An 18,522-nucleotide genomic window follows, 5' to 3' on the forward strand; every position below is an offset into this window, starting at 1 on the left:
TATGCATTAATGGCCTGAAGCATCTAGGGATGTGCAGCTCTGCTCTGCAGCCAGTGGGTAAATCCTCGTCCCATTCAGTTGCTCAGGAGGAAGCAGTAGTAGTGCTGCTGCCACCTCTGGAAAAAGCTGTGTTTGTGTCAGCTGGGAGTGAAGAAGGATCAGAAGACCATGCTGTTGGCTGCAGAGCCACTGTGCAACTTGCAGTGTCCCACCAGGGTTGCAGTTCCCTATGTGCAGAGTTCCTGCTCCCAGGAATTCATGTTGGAACAAAACTCATTACTTGAGGCTGCCCCTTGTCTTCCTTTTGATGGCTGAGAAAATCCTCTCCCTGTGGTGCTTGACTCAATTGCTTCATTTCTGTATGTCTGTATTGATGTACCGTGGAGATGCTTCTTGTGTTTGAGGTTAGGCAGAAGAAAGAAAACACATGGGGTCTGCATAAATAACTGCAAGCGTGTCCTACTGGGATTGCTGAATTGAGCCCTCCTTTATGTCATCCACCGAGTTGTGTTTCTTGACTTTCTTGCAGGTCAAAGTGCCTTAGTCCTATCTTCTTCCAGTGCTGCTGGGCCTGGCCTTACCAAGAGAACATATGCAGACATAAAGTAGCTTTTTCATGTTTTGGGGATTTTTGATGCACCTAGCTGGTCCTGTGCTTTTAGATGGGACTGCTGCACAAATGAACTTTCATCAGCGCTCAGCCAGTCTCAGTGGCTGAAACTGCAGTATCTGGACTGGCTTCATCCTGGCAGAGGGGAGAGGATGGAAACAGTCACACTCTGCACAGATCCACAGTGCCTGACAGCCTGCATGTCAATACTTCAGCATGCCTGGAGCCCCCTCGCCTTGAGCTGTTAGTAGTCACAAACTAGATCAAACTCCCAACAACCTGTTCTTTCACAGATACCTGTACTGATTTCCTACCTCTTTTATCTTCAAGCCCTCTGTTTCTGTTTTGGTCCTGTGTATCTGCTGTTCTGGGTGCCCGGGGAGGCTCTGTTGGGGAAGTAATGAATGAAAATTTTATGCCCTTTTTGTTGAGTGCAGGAGCTGAGGCGAAGACCAAGAGGACCTTTCTACCGAGTGCATTTCCTGCCCTTGCATCAGTGTGCTGGCACACTGCTCCCCATTCCTTAGCCAGGGTCCAAGTCAGGGAATCATTGGTGAAACCCTCTTGTTCATTCCGGCTGGAATCACTACAAGTCTAGGCTGGACGACATGGTACTTTACACTGAGGCTTGAAACATACAGGACCGTGCTACTTGTTATGTATTTTCTACCTGTTAAAATAAATTTCTGTCCTTCCTAAGAGCAGAAGCTCATAACTTTCATTGTTTCTGTTACCTGCAGTCACTTCAGCCACAGATTGCCAATGGAGGAGAACAGCTGAGACCTCTGAGGGCAAACACAGGATCCCACAAAGTGTCTCAGTGGAGAAATCAAAGGTTCAGTAACTCCAGTGTACAATTGCCACCTGTAATAGTGCTCAACCTCACCTCCCCATGTACGCCACAAGTGAGACCCCTTTGCAGCCTGCACCGAGCTCTCTCTAGTTCAGTGCTCCCCTGGCAGACCCAGCTGCACTAGAGGACAGCCACACTGCCCTCTCTGCTTCACCTCTCTCTGGGAGGCACAAGTGAGTCCCAGTTGCACAGGCTGGTGCTGTGGCCAGGGAAGCTTATTAATGTGATACAGGATGCCTGTGGCAGCGTCTTAGCACTTCCTTTAATGATGGGGCTATTTTCCTTCCATCCTCCGTGCTTTCTGGAGTAGTGAGGCTGAGCTGCGCTTGGTCACAAGACGGCACTGCTGGGGACCAGGCAGGGAAGAAATGGTGGTTTCCGCCTGACGTCCTGGTCTACAGGCACTGCCTTGCAGTGTTAACACACCTTTTCTCTCCCTCATGCTGGGTTTTGGCAGCTGATTTGAGGCTGTTCAGGACAGAACCAGTCTGGGCAGTCAAAGGCTGCTGTTTGCAGAGTCTTCCTGGCTAAGCCCAGCAGCATTTTGCTGGGCAGTCTCAGCCCGTGCCAATGTTCTTGGCTTCCTCCAGCACTGGGCAGCTGGAAAGCCTGCCTTCTAGGCAGCACGTAGAACTATTTTCATAGCCACAGCATTTCTAAGAACTCACTAATGCATGGAACTGAGACATGTACGAGAAATGCATTTCAGTAACGGAGCAGCTCTGTAACCCTTTCCTAGTTCCTGTGCCAAAGAGCATAGTGGAAACCCAGGACGAAGATCCAGCTGCAAATACTATTCACTCTTGTAGCCTGGCAGGGATAATGCTGAGCAAAGAAGGGCTGCAAAGAGCCCAGCAGTTGCCTCCAGCACCTCCTGGGTGCTGCTGCAGGCACAGGTCAAAACTGACACTGCGGGGAGTGACATCTCAGGGTCAGGACACCTCTGGTGGCTGTACATGGCATGTCTCTGCAAGCTTTCCCAAACCAGGGCAGATTAATCAAGGATTTCTTTTGCTCCTGCTTTGGTAGATGGAAAGTCAAATCGCTGTGTGTGCCGCCAGGAGCCTGGCATGGACTTACCTGGTCAGCACACCTGCACTGGCAGGTCAGGTTTCTTCCACTTCTGCCACTTCTGAGGTTTTCCGTGGCACAGCAAGAGGAAACCAAGGGAAAATAAGGGTAAGAACCTGCTAGGATATTACACAGCAATGAAGGCATTGTCATAATTTCTGTAAGGCTCTCTTTTGCAGGAGCATTGGCAAACACTCAATGCTCCAGGCTGTTGTGGGGAGAAATAAGTGCCAGCAATGGGGAAAAGCTGGGAGAAGAGCTAGGAATGCAATAGGCTACTAAAGGGCAGATTTGACTTTTCTGGCGCAGTCTTTGCCTGCGTGCTTTCAGCTCACTGCCAGAGTCAGGCACTGGAGCTTCAGCTCTGTGTGAGAGCATGAGTTATGCTAAGGATTTCTTTCATCTCCTCCCTGAAGATGATCTTCCCAGTTAAAGAGAAGCAGCTGCACGAGCAGCCCTATCTAATTTCCTATGGCAGCAGCTTCCCTTGTGGCACTTGGAAAGTTATCTCAGAGACGGCAAAGAGCAAACTGTAAGCCGAAGTGGGAAGACTGTTCATGTTATATCATGTTATAATTCAGCTGGTGTGTGGTGAACTGACTGGGATGTACTGACATAAAAGGCAAGCATTGGGCTGCACCGGCTGCGTGAGCAGGGGCAGCACCCAGAAGAGGGCCTGGCAGCTCAGAGATCCCCCCAAGCACTGTATTTCATGCCCCATGACACTTCAGGGGAGCTCACAGAGGAAGACTAGAAAGAGCAGCTCAGCCATGGAGACCTCAGCAGCGCTGGCACAGGGGAAGGTAAGTACAGCAGTGAGAAGGACCTGCAATCTTCAGGAGCCAGAACTAGAAGTGCTAAAGGGACCTCTGGGCTTGATGGCTTGTGAGGAATCTTATTTCATAATGTGCGTTTTCCTAGGCAGCCTCCCACAATCCATCCTTTCTACTGGTGCTTCAAAGCTTTAGAACTTCCCTAAGCTGCCTTCCTGTTTTTGCAGAGAGGTTTTGTGTCCCATTCTCCATGCTTTACATCTGAAAGATCTTGGCTGCAAACTAATTTTAGCGAATTACCTCTAGGCTAAGACCCACTCCAGATCAGTCTCTTCTGTCCAAACTAAAGCAGCTCTGACTTGCCTTTGGTATCTGGCCAGCAACTACCCATCAAGCTGTCTAAAACAGAAATTTTCATTCTTTTCTCCTTCCATTCACAACACGTCTTGTTCCACCTTTTTTCAGCTCTGGTTTTTCCTCTCCTTAGTCTGGCCACCACATTTGATGTAGGCTTGAGGTTTATGAATGTGATCCCATTATCCAGGGACCAGTATGGCTCTTAACCTCTTTTCATAACACTGGCACCCCTCCTGTTGTTTGTTTTCTTCCTGGGCGATGCTATGGTGTATGTTGACATTTTTCCTTTCCCAAATGTATTTTAAAGGCCTATTTGGCCCTCAGCCTGGGCAAGGCTCTCCATGCTGCCCTTAGCCTCACTCCAGCTTATGTTAAGTTATGTTAAGGAGCATTGTAACAGCATCTCTGAGATAACCACGTTTCCTGTTTTCTAGTTAACTTTGTTGTCCAGACTAAATATTCACATGATGTGCCACTGCTTTGCAGCAACATTTAGGACAGGCTATTTGACTTCTGAACTTGCTCCTCCTGGAGCACCACAAGAGCATAGAAACTGCTGTGTGAGATGCAGGCGTCAGACCAGCTGGTATCCTGGCCATAAATGTGGCCAGTGGAACTTAGAGCAAATTGAAGAGCAATGCAGACATAAAAGCCTGCTTCCCCTGCTACGTGTTCTGAGTGATACTCAGTTCAATCTTATTCTGACCAAAGTATCCGTCTACCAGTCCCTGCTGGGTTGCTCTTCTGTAAAAGCATCCGATTGTTTTGATCAGTTCTAGATTACTTTGCCTCCGTAGCAATCCTAGGAAATTAATTCCTTAGACTTATGATGCACAGCGAAGAAGTATTTAAATTTGCTTGGTTTTTTAACCTGCTCTGCCATTATTTAATGAATATGTCCTCATTTCTAGACTATAAAACACCACAAGCAATCATTTCATGAAGCACCTTGCTCACTGCATGTGATTTTATATACATCAGTTTCTCTTCCTTGACTGTCTTCTCTTGTCCTATGCATTTGATTTTCCTTTCCCCCTTTTCTGCCTTTTCTTAATTCCATGGAGAAGAGAAGGACAAAACACAGAGCCCACCCTCCATGAGTGGGAATAACTGATATGAACTCCCTCTTTGTGCAGGTAGAGCTTCTCCTTGTGAACTAGCTCTACCAACACTGACTTCAATTCATCATTTATCACCCAGCCTTTCATGGTAAAATCTTTCTTGAGCTCCACAGTGAATGCCCATTTTCACTACACCGAATATCTTGGCCTCACCAGCAAACTCAGCCCCATCACTTCCTTAGGCCTTTCCCAGATTGTTTATGAATACAATCCTAGCACGCACAGATTCTGGTGGGACAACACTGATACACTCTTCCATATCACACACTGACAATTTTCCATTCACTGTCTTCTGCCTTGCTATTAACCGTGGGAATAAATGTGTTGTAGAGTAGAACAGTTAAGGAGATCTGGTGTGGGACCTTCCTGAAAGGGTTTTGGGCATCTGAGTACATCCACCTACCCTGCCACACCCATGAAACAGGATTCCTCACTCCTTTAAGAAATGAGACATGACTTCTGATAGAATGAGGTTGTTTCTTTCCTTTTACTCTCACTTTCTATACGCCCAAGGATGTTGTTCCTAATTCTCAGCGTGGAAGTCAGATTCACAAGTCATAGATCCCCAGATTTACCCAGAGTTCTTAGAAAAATGAAAGCCTAACCCTGGCACCTCATTTGCCTCCTGTCATTCCTGTGGTTTCAGGCTGCATTAAGCAACAGGTTGCACGTTCCTTAGATGCTGAGAGATCTGTGTTGGGGTTCCTCCAGAGCTCTTGGACAAATGCCATTTATGTCATTTACTGTTTATGTTATAAATTTGTTCTGAAACATATCCTGCTGATGCTTTCATGTCAAGCAGGTTGCTTTATTCATACCTGCAAAAGGAGGTTGCCGTATGGGAATTTCGTAGAATCATTAAGGTTGGAAAAGACTTCTAAAATTATCAAGCCAAACTGACAGCCCAACATCACCGTGCCCACTAAACCATATCCCAAAGTGCCATGTCTACACACTCTTTGAACATCTTCAGGGATAGACTCCACCACTTCCCTGGGCAGCCTGTTCCAATTCTTCACCACTCTTTCAGTAAAGAAAGTTTTCCTTATATCCAATTTAAACCTCTCCTGGCACAACTTGAATCCATTTCCTCTCATCCTATCACCTGTTACTTGAGAGAAGAGACCAGCACCCACCTCACTACAATCTCCTTTCAGGTAGTTGTAGGGAGCGATAAGGTCTCCTTCAGCCTTCTTTTCTCCAGGCTAAACAACCCCAGCTCCCTCAGTCGCTCCTCATAACCCCTGTGCTTCAGACCCTTCCCCAGCTTCGTTGCCACCTCTGCACACGCTCCAGTCCCTTATTGTTTTTCTTGTAGTGAGGGGCACAAAAATGAAAGCAGGATTTCAGGCATGGACTCACCAGTGCCAAGTACAGGGGGATGATCCCTTCCCTGCTTCTGATGGCCACATCTTTTCTTTTACAGGCCAAGATGCCATCTGCCTTCTTGGCTACCTGGCCATGCTGCTGGCTCACGTTCAGCCAGCTGTTAAACAGCAGCCCCAGGTCTTTTTCCACTGGGCAGCTTTCCAGCCATGCCTCTCCATGCTGGAGTGGAAGTTCCCTTTGTTCCTTGGTAGAGTGGATAACTCATTGCGTATTTCTGCTGGGCCTTTTTTCTTTTCCCCCTGAATGGTCTTTCACACCTCTGTTATGTGTTCACTCTATGGCAAGTGCCCACTGTGAAAAAGGGTTTTTTTGTTTTGGGGTGGTTTAGTGTTTTGTTTTGTGGGTTTTTTTATTTTCTTCATCTTCTCATACTAATGGACTGTTATGGATTTTCATTTAATTTGTTGTGGTTACTCTTCTTCACAGAACTGCAGGAGGTTTTGAGATATCATAAAGAGTGCATAATCTCTTCCAATATATCTCATTTACCCTCTTATATATTAATTTGGTTCTCCAGCATTTGGAGTCTCCTAGAAAACTCCCAGAAACATTCTCTTAGCCACCTTTCCACCTCTCGTAGCCAGCTTTACATAGGAGGTTACACACCACTTGAGATTTCAACACTTTCATCTGGAGCTCCTTTGAAGCCATTTTGGAGGAAGTTTGGACATGAAGCATCCAAAGAAGGTGCAGGATTCAAGTCCAAAGCAGCACCATGGATCTGAGTCCAGCAGCAAAGTTTAGCCCCTTCTGTGTTCATTCACACTTGAATGAGGGTCTGGGCAGCTCCTGACCCTGCTCTAGTTGCGTCCTGGGGAGATGCTGACTACAGGAACATGTTCACAGCAGAGGGCCTGGAGGAAGCACGGAATTTCTAAGGCTCACAGCTGCTCCGGACAGGAAAGGCCAGGCTGGAGGGTTTTCACCTTGCATTTTGGTCTGTGCATTGATCTTCCTGTGTTCGGGGTCAGGTCTATCATCACACACAGATCGTGGGGGTTAACAGCTGGGGCAACCCCGGGTGCAACACAGATTTTGTTGCAGTTATACTTGGCTCCCAGTGAAGCAAAAAGATTTGGCAAATTAGGATGTTAGAAAATTAGAAAGACAAACCACTTCATAGTCTAGAGAGACCAAGGAGAGCCTTTCAAAGGGATCCTCCCACTGATTTTGTGCCTTGGAGGTTTCTGCCAGCAACTGAGCCCTGCTGCAGCGCAGCTCCTGAGTCTCTACCAAAGTCACCATCTCATCCAAATATTGTCCATGCTGTAATAACAGCAACCACACAGCGAGAGCCTGCCGAGCTGAGGTTGCGCCAGCCTCACCCCCCTGCATGCACTGTGCTGGGAGGAGAGCCGAGGGAAAGTACCAGGTACTGCTCTGCGTAGCCCATGGACAGCATGATGGCTCCCCTGGAGAAACTGAGCCCAGTACACCACATCCCAGTTAGGAGAAGGCAGTTATCACTCTGTTTTAAAGCTGTAAGAGAGAACTTGTGTATCTGTATGGCTACAATTTTGCTGTTATCCCAGCTGGGGAGTGAGGGAGAAGGGACTGCAATCCCAATGGGACAGAAAAGGGCAAGTATTTGCCAGTGCAAGAACACAGAAACACTTGTGCAAAAGCCAGCCTGGATCTGGCATGGTCATCCTTGATCCAAAGCTATCACCCCTACCCATAGCTCTTTCCTGCAGAGCTGTTTTTATGCGCCTAATGTGCTCCCTAATGCCAAAGTTTCATCAGGCATGGGGATATTAGCATGGATGCTGCTCTGGCTCCAAGCCAGCTCTGCACCACACTGCTCGCATCAGCCAGGAGTGTGTGGCACCATGTGGTCTTTGCACAGAGCTTCACAGGTGTCTTGGCGCACAATCCCTAGTGCTCTGAGATGGAATTGCACAGGCATTTGCTTCAATTCTTGTGGAAAAGCAGTTGAGCTTTTTCTAGCCCGGAAAGCCAGCGGTAAAGATGTTTGCTGTGTCTTCACGTCCACAGCATGGTTAATCTACAAACTGTCCTCAAACAAGGGAGAGTTGGAGTTTCAGAGGGGACTTTGTATTTGAGATAGTGCTGCAAAACATGACCCTATGCCACAGTCAACAATATTCAGTAACATATGCCTTTAGCTTTCAATTGCTTTTCTGTTTCTGTTTCATCCAAATTGAGGTGTTTCTGTTCTGGGTCTTTATAACTAAATGCAGGACTTCAGCTCTAGTCCCACTTCTCCATAACTGATTTTTTTCATTCTTCTGTAAACTATCTCAGAGAAAGAAGAAAGGAAGCTTCCCTAGAAGCATTTCTCTGAAGAAGCCTTACAGGACACAGGGATTAGCATGGTTGTGCTAAGGGTTCTAAGAAGAGATGCCATTTTTTCTCAAGATGGGTGCAATCAACGTGTCTAGTACATGGAATACACATAAGTTTTGTATTTGTATGGCTACAAGTTTGCTTTTATGCCAGGTGAGGAGAAAGGGAGAATGGAATGTGGGCCCAATGGCACAGAAAATGGCAAGTATTTGCCAGTGCAAGCACATAGAAATCCTCCTGCAGAAGCCAGCTGGATTCAGCATGGTCACCCCTGATCAAGGATTACTACATCTACCAGAAGCAGCCCCTGGAAGCATCTGGTTTTTCTGGAGAAGCCTCGCAGGACATGGGGAGTAGCAAGTTTGTGCCAAGGGCTCCAAGAACAGGTGCCACTTTTTCCCAAGACGGATGCACTCAGCCTGTCTAGTGTGTGCATCCTCTAGCTCTGTGGCTCCGGTGACCCCACTGGAAATACAGGCCATTGCTCTGGTCCTGGGGTGAAGAAAACTTGGCTGCTTTTCAGCCAGATGGCTAACGGCTGGGACAGGAGACGGCGGTGCTAACACTGCATCAAAGGCTTAATGAATTCCAAAATCATGTGCTCCACGTGACAGCACTAATGCTCCCCTTCAGCGGCTCATTTGGGATTCAGTTAAAAACACATTTGTCTGACAAGTTCCCAGAGCTTGTTACCGCTCTCCTGATCCTGTTATCCCCTCGTGGCTCTGCCGCAGCAAGAACGAGAGGCCAGGACTGGGTCTCAGCTGGGCTGAATGCTCCATGGGCTCCAAAGCTGTCCCAGGGCATTAGCCTGGCAGTGGGCAGCAGAGCAAGGAGAACAACGCCGCGGAGACTGCATGGCCAACAGGTGGAGACTGCAGGGCCAACAGATGGGTCACAGGGATCTGGGAGTACTGACTCCAGGGTGGGGTTTCCTCATTTTTTTGCTGGGATTTGGTAACTTCAGTTTTATTCTGACAGGTTTTTATCCTCTGTGGAAGAAGCAGCTTGAGAAAGAGGACAGTCTGCAGTTTAATAATAAATGGCCTAAGTTTCTCTGCAGCATGTGCAGATGACTTGCATTTGTCCAGGTTTTGTACTTAACACCCGATGTGTTCTGCCTGCATTCAACAAACTCAGCATGATGCGTTTTACAGATCTTTCCTACTTAGAATTATAGAATCATTTAGGTTGGAAAATACCTCTAAGATCAAGTCCAACCATCAACACAATACCAACATACTCACTAAACCATGTCCTGAAGCACCACATCTACAAAGTTTTTTAACACCTCCAGGGATGGAGACTCTACCACTTCCCTGGGCAGCCTGTTCCAAGGCTTCACCACTCTTTCGGTAAAGAATTCTTTTCTAATATCCAATCCAAACCTCCCTTGGCGCAACTTGAGAACACACTTCCACTTCTCATAGACACATATATGTATGCATGTGAAATAGCAATGTAGCTCTGTGTTCTCTTCTAAATCTCCCGACTACCATCTTCCTTCAGTTTTATCTTCTCACTGTGTTCACACTGGTTTGTTACACTGTGTGCAAGAGCAATTAGCACTTGAATGAGTTCCTCCCTGCCTCACCCCAGTCTAAACAGCCCGGTTGCTCTTCCTTTGTCTCCTTTGTGTAAACCCTGTCCTTTTCTGTAGGGACTGCTGCCAGAGGAGATGGTTGATCCAGTCTGACTTGAGTAGGAGAGAAGAATCTTCTGTTTACAGAGGTTTTTTTCTTTGGCTGTTGGGGACTGTCTTTAGGTTAGAATTTGTAACATGAGCTTTGGTTTGGCAGAGTCCTACCTCTGCTGTCCTGGTAGGTGCTGAAAGGTCTGGACCTTCTTGGAAGGGACAGTTTCAGTCCAGATCAAATGCAAAGAATCTCCAGTGCTGTCAAGAGTTGCATGCCTACAATGTCCATCAGCTGGATATAGCACCCACGAGCTTTCCTGCAGGAAAAGTTAGATCATTTAGGGCATCGAGTCTCTACTCTGTGATTGCCTGACTTAATGACAATTAATTTGTTATTGCTAAGTGTTTTGCTAACTCTTTCCTCTCTAAGAAAATGGGGTCTGATGTGTCAGACAAATAAAATGCTGGAAGCCTGATTGTAGGAGGGGGGAATTACCAGCATCTGATGGAACCAAAACTGTACCCTCTGCATTCCTGCTGTAATTATACCTGCTAGAGAAGAGGCTCTGCGTAACAAGACAGTTTATTTAAATTGCGACCAGGTAAGGACTTGTCAATTCACAGTGTATTAAGCCCATAAGAAACCACAAGATCACCTGGCCAGACCTCACAGATGGCCCAGGGGAAGCCTTTCGTGCAGTCCTCACCACATGGTGTAAGGCCTCCTCCCGGGGCTCAGGAGGACCCAGGGTGCATGTTGGCTCTGCTGCTGACTGGTGGTTCATGCCAACTCATTGTTCTGTCTTCTCAGATTGTCCACTTGAGGTTTCAGTAGTGCAGCAGCCTATGCCAAGTGCCCTGGGACACTTCGCCACGCGGGCTGTCTCCTGCCTTGGTGGCTCTGGGCTCTCCTGGCATCAGTTAAGCAGCAGTAGGAACTTGTTCCTCCTATCTGCACTGCGTAGAGCATCTGCCCTGCGTCTGCTCCTTTGGGCAGCTGTGTTCCTACCAGCTGCAGCTGCCTGCTGATGTATTTCTCTCTCCTGGGAGCACATTGCTACAGCACCTGCAAAGACTTGCAGTTTAGCTGGTCTGGGCTTTTCCACTTGTCTGTCAGTTCAGGGCAGATGAACACCGATGTCTTGCAGATCTATAGATTTTCTCGTGCTGCCCCTGATTCCATCAGTTCTGTGTTCCTGCCTGGGGCAGCAGTTTCGGTTATGCTTACCGCAGTAGCTTGTACAATGGTCTGAGCCCCAACCCACATTGTAAGCAGGAGCTGCTGTTGTCCTTGCCCGCATGGAGATGCAGTCCCTCTACCCGTGGCAAAGCATCCCAGGGGAGCCTGGTGCCCTCTGTTAACATTTGAAGTAAAGGATGCCTGATCTGGAGCACGTTGGCAGGAAAACTGAAGAAAAAAAAACCCATGAGAGGTTATGAAGATGTTCAGGTAAGAAAGTACTGGGAGAATACTGTGCAGAAAGCTGCGTGGGGTCAAGTCCCCAGTTGCTACATGAGCACTGTGGAAAGCACTCACTGCATTTTGCTGGCAGCATCAGCTTTTTCAGGCATTACATATGCCAGGAGTCAACGTGACTGGGGAGGAGATCCAGGCACAACTGGGTCAGAGACCTGCAAGGGCCAGCCTGGTTGATAACAATAGTTTGGTGAGATAATGAGGCTGTAGGAGTGTTTATTAGGGAGTCCTCTTGTTCTACAGGAGACAGAAATACTCACTGTCCTTGACACATCCGAAAGCTCTGTGTTCTCGGAGCGCTTCCTGCAGCTCAGGGTTAGTGCTGCTGAATAACATCCCTTCTGCTTTGCGTTGCTGCTGGCCAAAAGGCGTGGATTAGGGTAGTGAAGGAACCTGGTGCATGTGATACCAAGGTCATGCCAAGAAACCTGGGAAACAGAACTTTTTTTGCCTAAGCACCTTGGTCAGGCAGTGCTTCCCTCTTATGCCAACACTATACACAAAGTTTAAGCCCAGGAAATTTAGAAGGAGGGCAGGCAAGGAGGAGTAGAACCCGCCTGGGAAAACCAGCAATTTACTAATAGATGTTGTGGCAAATTAAGACATCTTCACCTTTTCTTCCTAGTGTCCTCCCAGGCGTCATCTGTGCTGTCACCATCGCATGGCTGTGAGTAGGAGTGTCACAAGGCATAGCTGGCTTACATGTGTCCCTGCTGCCTTGCACTCCATATCTTGCTCCAGCTGCCGTCCAAATTCTGAGCAGTGGGCTCCTCCATGCTCTTTCTGGAAGGAGCTATTCAGAAGTTGTGCTTCTTCCTTCCAGCAGCTGCTGCCTTTGCACATTTGTATAGGCAGCAGCAGCACATTTCTATAGGCTTTCTCCCCCACTCTTTGCCATTGCAGCTCATACTGTGCTGCCGATCACGTCCACCCAACACCCTACTGGCACAGTTATCTGTGGGTTTTATCGCCCAACAATGCGTGCAATGTTATTGTGCTAAAAAGAAAACAAAGCCTAATCCATTTTAAATTAAAACAGTGCCCCAGTGTCGTGCAACTGATGCAGACATGGTCTGGCTGTGCAGTCCTGCCGGCTCTCCCAGAGCTTTACCCCAGAGGTGCTGGGCTGACTTCTCTGCTCCCAGCAGACATCAGCCGCAGCCTTCAGGCTGAAGGAGGGGCTGGTTTGCACAGGCCCCTCTGGTCCAAAGCCTCTGGGCTCTTTGGTGTCCTAAAGAACTGTGTGAGTTTGGGTGGGAGTCAAACTATTTGCATGTGCTAGAAGTCAACAGCAGGAAGAAAACAGAGAAGAGGGAAGCATCTAGGTTCTTTCCTTCATGGTATAAGGCTGCCATAGAGCCTTGTCCAAGTCTGGCCTGGGGTTTATAAAGTCTTGAAGGGTATGAAGAGAAGGTGAGTAATGATATGGTATTTGCAAAGCAGGGCACTCTTATTTTCAGCCCAAGAGGTGATTTTTTTGGCTATATTGCTACTATTTTAAGAAATTAGTTTCTATGATGCCCCCTTGCAGCTGCATTTGTCAGCCAGCAATATTACAGAGACCACTCGGGAAGCAAGGCTGGCCTCGGGGTCACTGCCTAGTGGGACCACTGTCCCAGCCCTTCTTCAAGTGATTTTATTTCCAGCTGATGTGTGCATGGACACTGACCACAGACATTGCACAGGGCAGCCCCGTGGTGCCCATACTGGTTTGCATGGTGGAAAGCAATGCTTTGTGGCTGTGATGAGCAAGCTCATCTCTCCCTCTTCCTCGCTCCTGACTCTGACAAGATAAATGAAACTTCATCCCGTTGAGGTGGGAGACATGCTGTGCCCTGACAGCTCTGCTGCACAGAGCCATTTGGCTTGTTTGATCTATAGCTCTTTCATGTTTGCACTATTGCTCAGCATTTGTGGGTGTGCTGCACCCCTTTGCAGCAACTCTTGCCAGTGGGAGCTCCTGCTACAAATCCCTTCTGAGATCCCTGCCTGTCTGCTCACCTCTTGCTTGCCACTGCATGCAGGAGGGCCTGGCTGCAGAAGATCAAGGCTAGCATGTGCTGATGAGACTTAAGTCCATTTAGCCTGTTATAAGCCTGATTTCGGCAATTAAGACAGGTGGCCATAAGTAAAATCTGTTTTGTTTGCGTGCTGCATCTCTGTGCATCTGACAAGTGCCCTTCTGTGAAAGGTGCAGGTCCTGTGGCTGCATGGCCGCAGCTGGCTCTAGGGCACGGGGAGGGAGGGTGCTGGAGCTGAGCATCCCTGGGGCAAGCGCTGGGCTATGCTGGGATGTGCTAGCGTGCCGCCTCAGGGAAGCCTGTTCAGCATATGGCAGATCCTCGTGATTTCTGTGAGGCTTTCTGACAGCGCTCTTGGCTCTTCTCTCTGGTGTCGCAACTGCGTCATTTGTGAACTCAACTTCCTTTTCTTCAGCCTATTTTGCCAGCTCGCCACTGAAGAGGATGATGATTAACAACAGAGAGGATGGGGTGTACTGGATCTCACTTGGTCCTGCAGTATCCCGCCCTGCTACGTGTTAAAGAAGATTCCTATTTTCTGTCTGCTGGCTTCCACACAAATGGCACCAGAGATGTTCCGGACATCTAACCTCCTCTGGAGATTTTTGGTATCTGAAGAGTCTCATCCCCTTGTGACATGCCCTGCTGGGCTGACTGCCGGGATTTCTGACACCAGGGACTGGCTGTGGGTGGGGGCAATCTATTTGGAGGTTGATACAAAAGCACCTTTGGGGAAAGTCCCAGCTGCAGTCAAAAGCTGGTAAAGTGAGGATTAACTGTGAGACCTAAGTTGCCTGGATCTCTTTGATCCAGTGGGTCCTTTCCAACCTGGTGATTCTATGATTCTTTGAAAGCGTGGCCCATGAAAGCCAAGCATGTAGGCAAGGAGCAAGGCAGGCTTAGAAAATGAAGATTTTTTCCTGGAAATCCATGTACTGGAAAATGCTCTTGAGTCCTATAAGTAGAATAGTGTGAATTCCTACTGGGACTCTGTGCCAGGAAGAGCTAATGGTTTTTCAGTCAATAGGGAGCAGGGAAGGGATTCTTCCTCCATGAGCTGTTTTGACGAGGATGAGATTGACATAAAGGATCCTGTTCTGGCATCTACATCTTTGAAATAAGTTTTATGGAAAATTGGAGACAGCACAGGGAAAACTACAGACTGTTGTAAGGCAGGGAAAATGTCCTCCTGAGAGAAATTTAAAGGGCTTCATTTGATTAGTTCATCAAGGTGGCTATTGAGAGGTTCTTCAGATAGGATATGTGAAAATACATGGGAACTGTTCGGAATCCTGGACTATCAGCATGGCAAAATGAGAACGAGCAGTGCAGTGTTGTAGTCAGACTAACAAAAAACAAATAAGAAACATATAATTTCAATATCCATTGGAGAAGATTCCTCAGGGAAACCCTAAGTCCCCCTAAGTTTTTGGAGCACCGTCCATGGTTTGTTCAAACGATGTGTTTCCCAGAAGCGAAGATTGAATCACGCACAAGCGGCTGGGCTCAGTGCCAGGGTGAGTGGGTAAGGTGATGCATAGCCAGGCAGAATTTCACAGCTCTACATCTATAACTGCAAACTCCTCACTTGTTCTGCCATGGGGGTATCCTACCTGATATCCCAGCTACTTTCTGTTTGGGTTTAGCTGCTTCAGATCAGTAAAACACTGTCATAGGAATCCAGAGTTCTTATTTTTAATTTGGTCTACCTTTAGGTATCTGGCTTGTGGTCTTACGGTCCCAGCAGAGGCTTTCTTAGTTTGTTTCCCTTTTTGGTGAAGATTTTAAGAAAGAAAAAGTCATTGTGCAGGTACCTCTGATGCCAGTGATCTGAGTAGCTCTAACCAGCACCAAATGTCTCCTAAGCAGTGAAATGTTTGGTTTCCAGGGATATGGAGTCTGCAGTTCTGGGGCAATGTTTACCAGGAGGCATTTCACAACTTTCTGTAAATTACAGACAAGATCCTCAGCTTTGCTCATTTCTTATTCATTGAGAAGTAGTTTCTCTTTCCTTAATGCCAGTTCACACTGCGGCAACCGACAGGGGAGTATCTTGGTAGTTTCCTGTGACTATAACACAACTCAGAGTTCGCTAGTGACTTGTCACTTGTACCAGCCGTTGCTTGCTCAATTAAAATGCCCAGGGAACTAGCCTGAGCTCGTGGTGATTAACATTGTTTCTTACACTTGGGGATATTTCTGTACACAAGCTGGTTACAGAAAATAACCTTATACTGAGGGATAAAATTTTAATCACACAAGTAGAAGGTTAAAAAATTTACAAGCATGATTCTTAATTTCAAGGACAGCAGTAAGATAAATAAATTACAGAAAGTTAATGAAGTCACCTGAATTCAGAAGCATGAGGACTTGGCAGGGGATAAAGAGTGGTGTGGAATTTTTTTGTTCAGTCAGTACAAAAGCCATCTGAAATTTGTGTCCTGAACAATGTGTAAATATTTTAGGAGGCAAATTCAGCCCTCAGTAGTTGTATAACTACAGTGAATCATACTGAGAATGAACAAAGAATCTGCTAGCAGTTGTAAAAGTGATGGATCAGCAAAGGGTGCTGTGGCTTGGAGATGAACATAGAGAGAAAATCTAAGAAATCATTCCCAGCTGAGATCCTGCAGAGGAAACTAATGCTCCACAAAAGTAGTATATGAATGAGATTGAGGGAACAATAGAGGGGAGATGGCCGCTACATAAAGATTAAAATTAGATGTTAGGTGTGACTTCCCAACTGAACAAGTATCTGCTTCCATGTTGCTGGACATCGGAACGGAAGCAGAAGACCAAAAATGAAGATGTGGGAGTGCTGGAGCTGGGTAAGAAGCCCAAAATGAGTCAGCAACATGCACTTGCAGCCAGAAAACAAACCAAATCCTGGGCTGCATCAGAAGAAGTGTGACCAGCAGATCTAGGAAGGTGACTCTGCTCCTGTACTCTGCTCTGGTGAGATCCCACCTGTCGTCCTGCATTCAGTTCTGGAGTCCTCAGCCCAGGAAGGACATGGATCAGTTAAGAGTGAGTCCAGAGGAGGCTGTGAAGATGATCAGAGGGCTGAAGCACCTCCTATACGGGTACAGGCTGAGAGTTGGACTTGTTTAGCCTAGAGAAGAGAAGGTTCTGGAAAGACCTTATAGCAGCCTTCTAGTATTTAAAAGAGGCTAAAGGAAATCTGGGAGGGGCTCTTTATCAGAGAGTGCAGGGATAGGACAAGGAGTTAGGGTTTGAAGCTGAAAGAAGAGAGATTTAGATTAATTATTCAGAAGATTTTTTTTCCTGTGAGGGTGGCAAGGCACTGGTTGCCCAGAGAAGTCATGGTTGCTCCATCTGTGAACGTGTTCAAGGCCAGGCTCTGAGCAACTGGATCCAATGGAATGTATCCTTGCCAATGGCAAAGAGATTGGAGCAAGATGATCTCTAAAGTCCCTTCCAACCCAAACCATTCTATGATTCTATGAAAAAGCAAGCATAAGAAGAGGTCACTCAATACAGAATAAAGCACAAAGATTAAGAGATTCAAATGGCTTGGAGTTTGTAACCTGAGAGCTTGGAAGAAGAAACAACTTGCAGGTCTGGTGTTCAGCTGGAGGTGGTGCCACACAAGAGACAGATAAAAGTACCTCACTTTCAGTGAAGAAAACAGATCTGGGTATCAACGGAAGAAGGAAACTTACAGAATAAGCAGGAAGAAGGATAAAATTGCATGCACATTTGCTACAATGATTTTTGTACCAAACTAAGCCAGTCTCTCTCTGGAGGAAGGAAGCATTATGGGTCACTGTACCAAGATTTCAATAAATTATTTAAAGTAATTTCAGGTGTGAGTATTAATTAAACTGAAGTGGATGGAGATAATGATTGTAAAGATTCAAGGGAAAAATAATAGGTTATCTCAAGAAAAGAAGCAGTACACTGTGAAGAAGATATTCCCAACACCTACTGAAGTGGGTTTAGGACACACTTTCCTCAATATCATTATTAGGGATCTTCACGAAGTGCAAGAATATGTCAATGATACGAAGGTGGGAAACTCTGCTGATGCAGCTGGAAATCACACTATTACAGAAGAGATCATAGAATGTCCTTAGCTGGAAGGGACTCACAAAGATCAGCAAGTCCAGCTCCTGTTCCTCCATTGGACAACTCCCAAATTCACACCATGTGTCTGAGGGCGTTGTCCAGATGTCAGGCTTGGCACTGTGACTGCTTCCCTGGGGACCTGTTCCAGTGCTCCACCATCCTCTGGATGAAGAACCTTTTCCTAATATCCAACATAATCTTCTCCTGGGCCATCTTCCTGCCATTCCTTTGGGTCCTATTATTGGTCACCACAGACAAAAGATCAGCATCTGCTCCTCTTCCTTCACTTGCGAGGAAGCAGTAAATTGTGATGAGGTCTCCCATCAGACTCCGCTTCCCCACACTGAACAGATCAAGTGACTTCAGCTGCTCCCCATGCAACTTACCCTCTAGACCCTTCACCAACTTCATGGCCCTCCCTTGGACACTCTCCGGTAGCTTTATAGCCTTTTTATACTGTGGTGCCCAAAACTGCACACAGTACTCGAGGTGGGACTGCATCAATGCAGAGTAAAGCATGACAATCACCTTCCTCAACCGGCTAGTTGTGAACACTGCAGTAGCACGAAATCTCATGTTCCTGACTGCTGATGAGCTGCTAATGAGAACTGCTGGTATCAATCGGTGTAGGAAAACAAAAAAGAGCAAGCAAACCACTGATTTTGTGCTTACTACGAGCACACATACTATGTGCTTACTATGTAGCAGAAATATTTTCCTTATAGGTTAAATGTATGATTTTCCACATAAATTATTCAGAAGAAAAATACTTAAAACTTGAAGAGGTGCAGAGGTTTAATGAGATCATGAGAAGAAGG

General features: G+C 46.8%; 1 protein-coding gene across 2 annotated transcripts in view; it reads left to right on the forward strand.

Annotated features, from left to right (window-relative positions):
• Positions 1–1,293, forward strand: part of LOC104056600 (myosin-IIIb) — a 25,154-nt gene extending 23,861 nt beyond the window's left edge. For both annotated transcript variants that reach the window (XR_008447864.1, XM_054054738.1), the window contains exon 30: positions 530–1,293. The gene's annotated coding sequence lies outside the window, so the exon portion shown is untranslated. The remainder of the gene's footprint in view (positions 1–529) is intronic.
• Positions 1,294–18,522: the final 17,229 nt, after the last annotated feature.

Source organism: Cuculus canorus, chromosome Z, assembly GCF_017976375.1.
Source record: "Cuculus canorus isolate bCucCan1 chromosome Z, bCucCan1.pri, whole genome shotgun sequence".
Classification (NCBI taxonomy): domain Eukaryota; kingdom Metazoa; phylum Chordata; class Aves; order Cuculiformes; family Cuculidae; genus Cuculus; species Cuculus canorus.